This window comes from Falco cherrug, chromosome 1 (assembly GCF_023634085.1).
Source record: "Falco cherrug isolate bFalChe1 chromosome 1, bFalChe1.pri, whole genome shotgun sequence".
Classification (NCBI taxonomy): Eukaryota; Metazoa; Chordata; class Aves; order Falconiformes; family Falconidae; genus Falco; species Falco cherrug.
In genome coordinates this window covers 22,543,602-22,553,487 of record NC_073697.1, presented here as the reverse complement: position 1 = coordinate 22,553,487, position 9,886 = coordinate 22,543,602, and positions in this window count along the sequence as shown.

The following is a 9,886-nucleotide window of genomic DNA, read 5'->3' as shown; positions in this document are numbered from 1 at the left end:
AAAATCATGTCTGCTGGCAGGGGAAAAGGGGTGTCTAAGTTCCCATAGGGTGCAAGTAGGGGCTGCCAGCGGTGGTTGCTGTGAACTTCTAATAAACCCGTCTGTCAAGTGTGCCGTCTTCTCATAAGTGGTGAAATCGCCTCGTTTTGGGTTTTACATGCACATGTGGAAAACAGTGAGATGTTAGGAGGGATTCAGAAATTGGGTGAATGACATGCTGCTGCTGAAGCTGAATGAATGGCTTTGTGTGACCAAGTTGAACTTTGGGATTAAAAGAAAAAGCTGGGACCAGCCAGGGGTGAGCAAATGCGCTTGGTCTGTCAAAATCGTCACCCTTGCAGAGGATAGCCTGCAATCAACCAAGACCTGAATCAGTTTTATCTGTGAAAATGGAGGTCCTGGTGAGTCTGTTGTGTGGTATTTGTGAGCATGTGTATGTCTGTGGGTCACCACCTAGGTAAAAACCCTTTCAGCACGTGCTCCATGCAGCCTGCATGGTGGTTTTCTTGTATTCACTTTTGCAATACGCATTTTTCTCTCCTCTCCTAGATATTGTGTGCCATAATGTTAGAGTGATGCTAGTGGCTGTCTCCGAAGCAAGTTGTTATGTCTGCAGTATGGAAGGCAGAGGGGGTGAGGTGTTGGGGTACAGGGCTCAGCTGGCTTGGGACAGGCTCTCTTCGGCAGATCCTGGAGATGTCTGGTTGTGGGAAGGAGTTTGTGTTGGGGATAGGCCTTGGGGAAAAATCACTGTGCTCTTTTTGGAAATGTCCTGAGAGCTTTCACACCCCTGAGACATACCCATCCTCTGCTGGGGTCCCAAATAAGTTCTGAATAATTCTCCGTGTTTGTTTTAATCCCCTCACCCTTGCTTTTTTTTCTTGCTATAAATACAAAACAAAAAGGACGGCTGCTCTTCCCGCTGTAGGTGAGGTGGGATGAAGCGGCACAGCCCCCCCGGCTGTCGGGCTGGGGCCGCCGAGCCCTGTGCTGTGTTCCAGGTGCTTGGCAATCAGCCCTGTCGGCATGCCCTGGCTTCGGGGCTGGCATCCAATCCATCATAGCCTAATCACACCAGGACAAGGGTCTCGCTGCTCAAATAACAGTGAGGCAGTGCCGTGCTGGTGGTGTAAATTATGCAGTCCAATCTTGGGAAGGCTGTGGGAAAGACAGTCTATCAAAATGCCATTACGTGGCGTGCACAGCTTGCTGCTGCTGGTGGCCAGGCAGGCAGGTAGCTGCAGAGTCTGTTTAATGACAAATTTAATGATAGACTCCTGAAGAATAACTGTTGATTACTCTTCTCATATTTGTTTCAACCTTTCCCCCCATGGACACAGACAGGCACACAGCAACCTTGTTTTAAATCACCCTCCAGCCCTGTATGAAGCAGCTCTGAGTGCCAGCTGGAAATACTCAGGTGTGGCTTTAAAGAAAAATAAAAGAGAAGAATTATGTATATGAAAGAATCAGATTGCCTCTCAGGAGAAGGGAATGCTGGTGGGGGGTTATGGCGGGCTAGGGATGCCTAATGGATGCAGAGGCGGTCAGGCCTTTGGAGTCTGTGGGGAAGGAGAACCTGTGCCCTGCCTGTCCTGCCCATGGGCATCACTGGGAAACTCCTGCTCTTTTGAGATGACAGTCTCCGCATGGGAGAGAGGCATCATGAAGGAGACAAATAAGTGAGTTAAGACTATTCTGCCAAAAAAACCCCAAACCAAACCTCCAAAGAACAGAAGCTGGAGCTTGGGCACAAAATCTCTTTTGGGATTTCTTCCCTTCTGGTTTGTATCTGAAATAGTGTGGCCGGCAGGGCTGGGGCAGGGATCATCCCCCTGCACTGGGCACTGATGGGGCTGCACCTCAAATCCTGTGTTCGGTGCTGGGCCCCTCACTGCAGGGGGGACACTGAGGGGCTGCAGCGTGTCCGGGGATGGGCAGGGGGCTGGGGCACAAGGCTGATGGGGGTGGCAGAAGGCACTGGGGGTGCTCAGCCGGGATGGGGGGTGGGGGGCAGCTCGGGGGGCCTGACCGCTCCCCACAGCTGCCTGACAGGGGCTGTGAGGGGGGGTCGGTCTCTGCTCCCAGGGAACAAGCGACAGGACAAGAGGGAACGGCCCCAGGCTGCGCCAGGGCAGGTTTAGGCTGGATATCGGGAAAAATGTCTTCAGGGAAAGGGTGGCCCGGCACGGGCACAGGCTGCCCGGGGAGGGGGCGGCGTCACCACCCGGGGGGGTTTAACACACACACAGATGCGGCGCCTGGGGCCATGGTCAGCGGTGGGTCAGTGTCTACACTCGCTGGGTCTTTCCCAACCTAAATGATTCTATGAAAATGTACCTGCAAATTCACAAGTGTACTTTCCTATTACTTTGTCACAAATTCTCCACTTCCCAGACAGTGAGTCGAATTGTCTTTGCAAAAACAAAACTCTTGGTTGCACCATCCCTGCCTAGGACTTCATCCAGGGCAGGGGGAATGGAGGGTGGGATCACTGGCTCGGGAGGGTCTGGGCCGCTCTGTGTGGTTTTGGAATGCATAACGGAAAACCACATATACATACACACATGGATGATGATGATGATGTCCATAGCATCATGTCTGAGAGAGAAGGGAATCTGAGCCATTGCATTTTAAGTGACAACACAGCTTTAAAAATTAAAGCTTTGTTTAATCCTGTAGAATGACAAACATTTTTTGCCTTGTGGGAGAATCCTCCTTGCACACCTGAACAAAATAACTCATTTGCTTTCTTCTCTGTGCAAGGGACAGCTCTTGGTGGGACATGAACAGCAATCTATCTTAAGCCTTAGCCTCCCCTACTCCGCTCCAAAAGAAGATAAGAAATGTATATAATTTCATTAAGATGGTTTGATTCCAACAGGATTGGGGTTTACAGAGCAGCCTGCTTGAAATTCATTATCTCCCATCGCAGAGTCCCCTTGAAACTTTATCATCGCCATTTCCAGTGCCAAGCCTTGCTCTTTCACAGCCCCTTCCTATTGCTCAATCTGACCGCTTCAGCCACCAAAAATAAATCATCTGTATTATCAGGGAATAAAAGCAGCCAAAGTGTTCTGTATCCTGGAAGCTGTTTCTACCTAGAAATAGGTGGTTCCTAACTTTATGCTTTTCAAGACACTCATATCTTTGTTATGATCCATTTTGGATCATGTATTCATTAATTTCATCACAAACCACAAATTGTAAAAGCATGGATGGGAGCTGGAGGCAGGGTGGGATGCGAGGCTGAGGGATGCAGGGCTGTAAGTGTTTTCCCAGGGACGTCCAACCTTGGATGTGAGAGGGTTGAGTTGGGCCAAAAGTAATGTTGGGCTGGCTCTGATCCTGCCTTGGTAAGATCCTACTGATTCGAAGCAAACTTTGGATGAGGTCCAGGAGCCTGTATTTCATGAATCCACCAAACCAGTCACTCAGGGTGCCTGGTAACTAGAGGTGGATGCATGTAGGCAGAGTTATACTACTTTCCTTCTAGTATTGAGTACTGAGACATTGGGATTAAGACACAATTAGAACATAGATTTCAAAATAATGTCATCATCAGTGCTGCCAGGTTTGGGGTTTTTTTTTGGCTTTGTGGTATGGGTTTTTTGTTTGGGTTTTTTTGAAGAACAGCCTTTTCCTGTATTGTTGTTTCATGCGTTTCTTGCTCATTTTGCCTTTTTTCCAAGTGATTTACGAACATCTCTGTCATTGTTTCATTGCTCCTGAAAAATGCTTTCTTTTTTGAAGAAGCTGCAGCATGTCAGATTAAAGTGCAAATACCCACTTCAAGGCTCTAACGAGTTCTGTGCCACTAAGAGCCTTTGATTTCTGCATTTAATTATGTCTCATTGGATTATAATAATCCTATTCCTCCTTGTTTCTCAAACTCAGTTTTCCATACTTGTCTTGCGCTTAATTAAAAGTGCCTTCTTTGCTGCTAGGCTGGTAGCAAAATTAAGGCTAAACAGGGGGGAACTTTGCATCTGGAGGAATCTTATTTTTAACCTCTAAAGCTCAGCACCTACAGGGCTCCTGGCAAGTGAGCTTTTATTCTAATATTGTGAAACCTGACGAGAAAACAGTCCCATCTGCATCACCGAAAGGTTGGGTAAGATACCCTGGAGACCTGTCCCAGATGGTGCCCAAAGTGATTCAAACCCCACAGTGCCGTACATTGTTTGGCTGGGTTTTGCTCTTTAGGCTTCTAATTGCATCTGCGCCCCAGCGCTCAGAAAATAAGGGGGAGCTGACACCAGCTAGTGAGACCCAGAGACTGGTAGGGTGTTAGGGTAGCAAAGCCTGGAAGGACCACCCGTTAGCCCTGCTGGGGAAGCTGGTGGTGATACGGCAGTCGTTGCTGGCCGCGGTCCCCATGATGGGGTTGGGGGGCTGAGCCTTGGCCAGACCGTGGGATCACAGCCGCCTCCCCAGGGCTCTGCACCCGCTGGGACTCAAGCTTTCCTCTGGCAGACCCTTTTAACATATAGCATGTTGCCATTGTACTCATCTTAATCGAGTCTTGTTCCTTCATTTTCTTTCTGTGAATGTAAATCCCATCTATTTCATATTGCTCAGTATAATGACATCAGCCAGTAACGGTATACAATTATACGGATGCAATCAAAACACCTTAAGAAGTTGTCTACTCGCAACGTGTCATGAGGCATAGATGATCTTCAGGGTTTTTTGTTGTTTTTTTCCCTTTTGTTCCCCAGTCCTGGGTCTGCTCCAGACGTGCCTCTCAAATGACAATTACTGAGATTCTCAGACTTGAATAGTAGGTTTTTGGGTACCTCAAGGGAAAGCAGCTTTTCAAAAGTTTGGTGTGCCTGCAGCTGCTCGCACACACACACAAAGGGGCACCTTGGGTTTCAGCTCCCCGTTTTTGTTTTCTGGGAGCAAAAATACATATATTTATCCCTGTTTCCATTCTGCCCATGCATAAAGAAATACTCATTGCAAGTCTAAAAAAGTGAAAGGTTATTCTGGAAATCTGCTAAATAACATTTGCAAGTTATTTAGAGGTGCAAAAAAGGAAAAATTTGAATAGCGTGCTAATTTCTAGCTAAATTTGACTAAAATCTAGCTAATGTCTTGGCAAAGCTTTTCCCACCTCCCCTTTTTCTTTTAATAGTAGCATTTTGTGATTAGTGATGAGCTTGGTTTTGACCTTTTTTTTTTTTTTTTCCCCCCACTGTGAAAGCAGCTTCATTAGCAGAGATTGAAGAAGAAACAACAACTGACTCTGTTCTGAGAGCTGGGTGCCCGGGAAAAGAGGGCAGATCTGCTGGACTTTGCATAAATCATAAAAATTGGTGTGGGGATGAGGAAAAAAAAATAAATATCTTTGGACAAGTGAAAGAACTGCTGTGTCCCAACCAGTGCTGTATTACGGAGAGGTCTCTGTGCCAGGGTGGGAGAAACGGAAAGTGTTTGGTATTTCTGCAGAATGCAGGATGCCTCAGTGGAAAAGACCGTCACAGTTTCAGAAACACAGGGCCAAATTCAGATATTGTGCAACTCCGTTGCAGTCAGAGTTACAGCAAGGAGAAATTTTGCCTGGTGCCTAAATTCAGCGCTTTATGGAAAATATTGATTATGACCCATGCTATGTACTGCCTGCATGGCACTCCAAAATCCATGGCATTAAATGCAGACAAACTCAGTAAAGTTATCGGGTGTGTCTTGCAAATGCACCATTTACAGTGGTTTTGTCCAGCCAATACTCAACGTATGTGAATGCATGGGAAAGAGCCCACAGATTTAAAATGGAGATTTTATTTCATTATTTCACAAAGTCATATCAAACTGTTGAGAACGCTATCTCTAGCAAAAATAATAGTTAATGCAGCATAAAAAGTAGTTCAGGTCAAGCACTTTCAAACAATTTTTTGTTGGAGCTATACGCTAGATAGCGTTCTAGCACAGTAATTATATGGTCAAATTGTGGTTCTTGCCTTACCCACCAACATGAAATGCTGCAAGGAGACAAAGCAAAGAAAATTTACTTTTGGAATTGTATATATCATTACGTTTTGAGTTGGCAGCTGCTTTGAGGCACAATATCTGACTTAGATACGAGTAACACAGACCTCAAACTTACCTGGTAGCTTTCAGCTGAAGCAGCTGATAAAACTTTAAAATTTTCCAAGTACATGCAATTATTTCCAGCTCTAATCACCTTATTTCAGTTTTATTCCGTTCAGCTCTGTTCAGTGGAGTGCCTTTTCCTATATGGCCTATGACTCAAGACCCTTGAGTCATGCTGGTTTCTTGGGATGAGCCAAAGGATTTTAGGGCATTATGCTTCTTATTCCTGAAGCGGTGATGCGGGATTTTTAAGATTAATGCGGCTTTTTCCTTTGATCCCTATTTTTTCCTTCCCATGGTGCTGGGAGTGCAGACCTGCATGTGGTCCTGCTCTGTCCTGGCTGTACCCCCATCCCCACAGCTGGGTTTTTGGGAGGCTCCTCCAAAGCATTTCCAGGCCATTCTGAGCTGCAGGGCTCCCATCACTGCCCTGGCTGTCATCTTTGCTCTGGCGGATAAGGGAAAGCGCTTAAACTCTGCCACCATAATAGGATTACACTTTTATACCCCAAGTGATTCCAGCTTCAGAGAAGCATTTTTGAAATCAGATTTGGATTCCCATGGGTTTTGATTATTTTGGGAAGCCAATGAGTGATGGTGCAATTCATCGAGCTAATTACAGCAAGGCAGACACAGCATAGGTTCCACACTGGAAGGAGTGGAGCTTGCTGGAGAAAACCAGCTTTGGCTTTCCCAGGAAGTCTACAACCAAAAAAAACCCCAACACCTCTCTTGCAAGCTGCAGGCTGGGTCAGGACCTCCAGGGCTGTCCCTTGTGCAGGTGATGGGTGCTGTGGATCCCAGGAGCTCCCACAGCAATGGAAATCCCGGTGAAACTCTGCCCCGCTTTTTTTCTTTTTGCTTCCAGCAGGCTGGCTCGTGTCTGAAACCAGCTCCCTCCTCCAACACTGCTAAAGCATTTAATAATATGGAGTATTTAAAAGTGGCAATTGCTCCTATGATCTAGCCCTTGTAAAAGTACCTCTTAGGGTAGGGCATCTAATTTGTCTGCCACTGAATTCCCTTTGCTGAGGACTTGTACTTCACGCTGCCACCAATTTTCTCCTGGTCTCTCTTGCTAAAATAATACATTGCACTCGCCTCTTAAATTAGGCACAAGCTTAACCCTCTAACAAAGTTCACGAAGCCTGTTTGCTGTGAGGACAGATTTGAAAATGCTTTTTTATTTTGGAGATGCCACACGCGTCAGGTCTGTCAGCTGGCTTTAATGTGGAGTTGTGGGCTGGGCTTTCCTGAGGGGGTTTGCTAGGACTCCAGACTTTTTCTTTGCCATAGACAAAACCCTCTCTCCAAGAAGTGCTTTCTGTTTCAGGATGTGTTAGTCATTTCCTACTCACTATAGTTTGCAAACCCTTCTTGCAGGCATTATGGTCGCCTCTTCATTAAGACATCTGTAACTATAGTGATGATGATTAGCAATGCAGCAAAGGAAGTGACTAGTCCAGACTGGATCTCCTTGCTTTCCTGCTCAGGATTGAGAAGATATTCTTCTGCAGTGCTCGGCCTCTGCAGGTGGGACAGTATTGTGGCACAGATGTCGGTAATGCAGACACATGAAACCGCAGCATTTTCCTTTGCCCTTTTATTACGCAGAAGAAGGTTGGGTATTTCTCCCAGAATTCAACTTGCCTTCTATTAGAAAAACAAAGCTACGAAGGAATAAATTATTAAGATAATTAATCAACAGGTGGCAAATGAAAAAGGCAGCCAAAATGAAATGGGATTATCTGTGAACAAATGAGTCATTTTAAATAGGCTCTAAGCTTTGTAATTGAAGGTGCAAGTGTGCAAAACTTATCATTGGATGAAAACCAGAAAATGGATGTACTTAAGGCTGGTCATTTATGAAAGCAGCTTTATTGCACATTAACAAATTTTATAATGTCTTCATTGTGTCACTGTTAAGTGTCCAGAATTCCTCTTGTTTAATGAGTAAAATAAAACTGTGTTTAATGTGCCGGTATTAAATAGGTCCATGGGAAAGACAAGCCTGCAAAGGATATTTCTACTTTACTACTTGGTGTTTTTGTCGAATGGTGTCTTATGGAAGATGCAGAAAGGAGTGGGCTGTTGGTAAATGCTTTACTTCATTCTCCTCAGAGCTTCATTCTCCGGGGTGGTCTTTCTGAAGGAGGATGGAAATTAATTTCTCATTTACAAAGGAACAGCATAATGACTGCTATGAAAATAGCATGGACAGGTCCATCTGCAGGTGTATCAGCAACTGACTGCAGAGAGAAGGGTGATAAATTTCACAGCATGTAGTTTTCTGACAATTTGTAAGAGCTTTAGTTTTCAGAGAAGTCAGAGCTGTAAAGCCAGTGAGGTTTTTGTGCCAATTTTATAAATGCAGCTGAAATTTCCAAGAGGGTGTGCAATTATCTTCTCTAAGGATTTCCCTTTAAAATAAGCAATATTTTTCTGATTTGTGAAATTACCTTCAGGGCATTTTTTTTTCCTGAGTTCTGCTTCTGTTCTAATGTAATTTATTGGCTCACCCTGCAAAAATTGCCGGTGATGCCAGAGCAGAGGACTGGCTACAGCAGCCCTGGACTTGGGGGTCCTCTGTGCCAGCCCCAGGTGTGAGCACGTTACGAAAGCGTGCGTAGCTTTCTCTTGTGGTTGCAGCGGGAGGGTGGGTTCAGCCCCATCCTCTTTTTCCTGTGGGATCACTGCTTGGATGCTGGAGTGGATGTGGTTCTTGGCATGCCATGAACATGTCGTTATTAGGGTGTGATTCTGTGACGTTTTGGATGCTTTCTCTCATTGCACAATTCACCTCATTGCCTGATTAATGGTTGTCTCCATTACGTGAATGTGCTAAGACTTAAGTAAAAGTACTTGGGGCTTATGAAAGTATAGAGCTATTCTGGAAAAAAAAAAAAATCTGCAGCACTACAGAAACGATGATTTAGGGTCTGCACTAAAACCTTCAGCTGCCAAGCAGGCTCCTGTGCTCGTAAAATTTCTCCGTTATACAGATGTTTTCCATGCCAGAGCGAAAACACTGTTGCAAGATGTCACCAATATAAAACATGCCTGTCAAAATTTTGTATCTCGGCTTTTCCCATGTGTGGGAAAAATAATTTGCTTCTCATGGAATGGGCTTTAGAAAGACCATGACAACACAGTCTGTGTTGTAGCACTTAGACTGTAGCTTCCTACGGTGATCCAGGCAAGCCTTGAGATATTTTTCCTTCAGCCAAATCTTCTAACATGGAGGGAAAGAAAAGAGGTGGCTCCCTGGCTGTGCATCTGACCTTTTGAAAAATGAGTTCTAGCGTTGCGCTAAGGTGCTTGGCCATTCCGATTGTCCTGGCTGCTTTGGATTGCCTCCCTGTAGCTTCTGAAGCTGGCAATGTTTTTATCTTGAGGTATTGAATCATATCTTTTAAGAAGATTTGAAGGGAATTAAGTCTCCAGGCTCAAGCCCTCTCCCAAGCAGCTGACAAATTTTAGTATGTTCTGTGTGGCAGTTACTGGAAATAGCTGAATTCTGCAGAGGATGAACTGGGATCCATAAAAATGTTCTTCCTACTTAAGATGACAATTTATAATTTAACTGCAGCTCCCAACTTAGTGGTGGCAGATTTACACATGGTGCCATCCAACTCTGCCTTGCTTTACACCTGAGTAGCTTCCCTGAATTGGTGCTGTGCATCTGAACGATGGGAAAAGTGTGGAAATAACCCAGAAAAGCTAGCAACTTCAAAGAAAACCTCAGCACGCTCCTAGTACACATTGCCTTAATTAACTAGGATATTTAAAA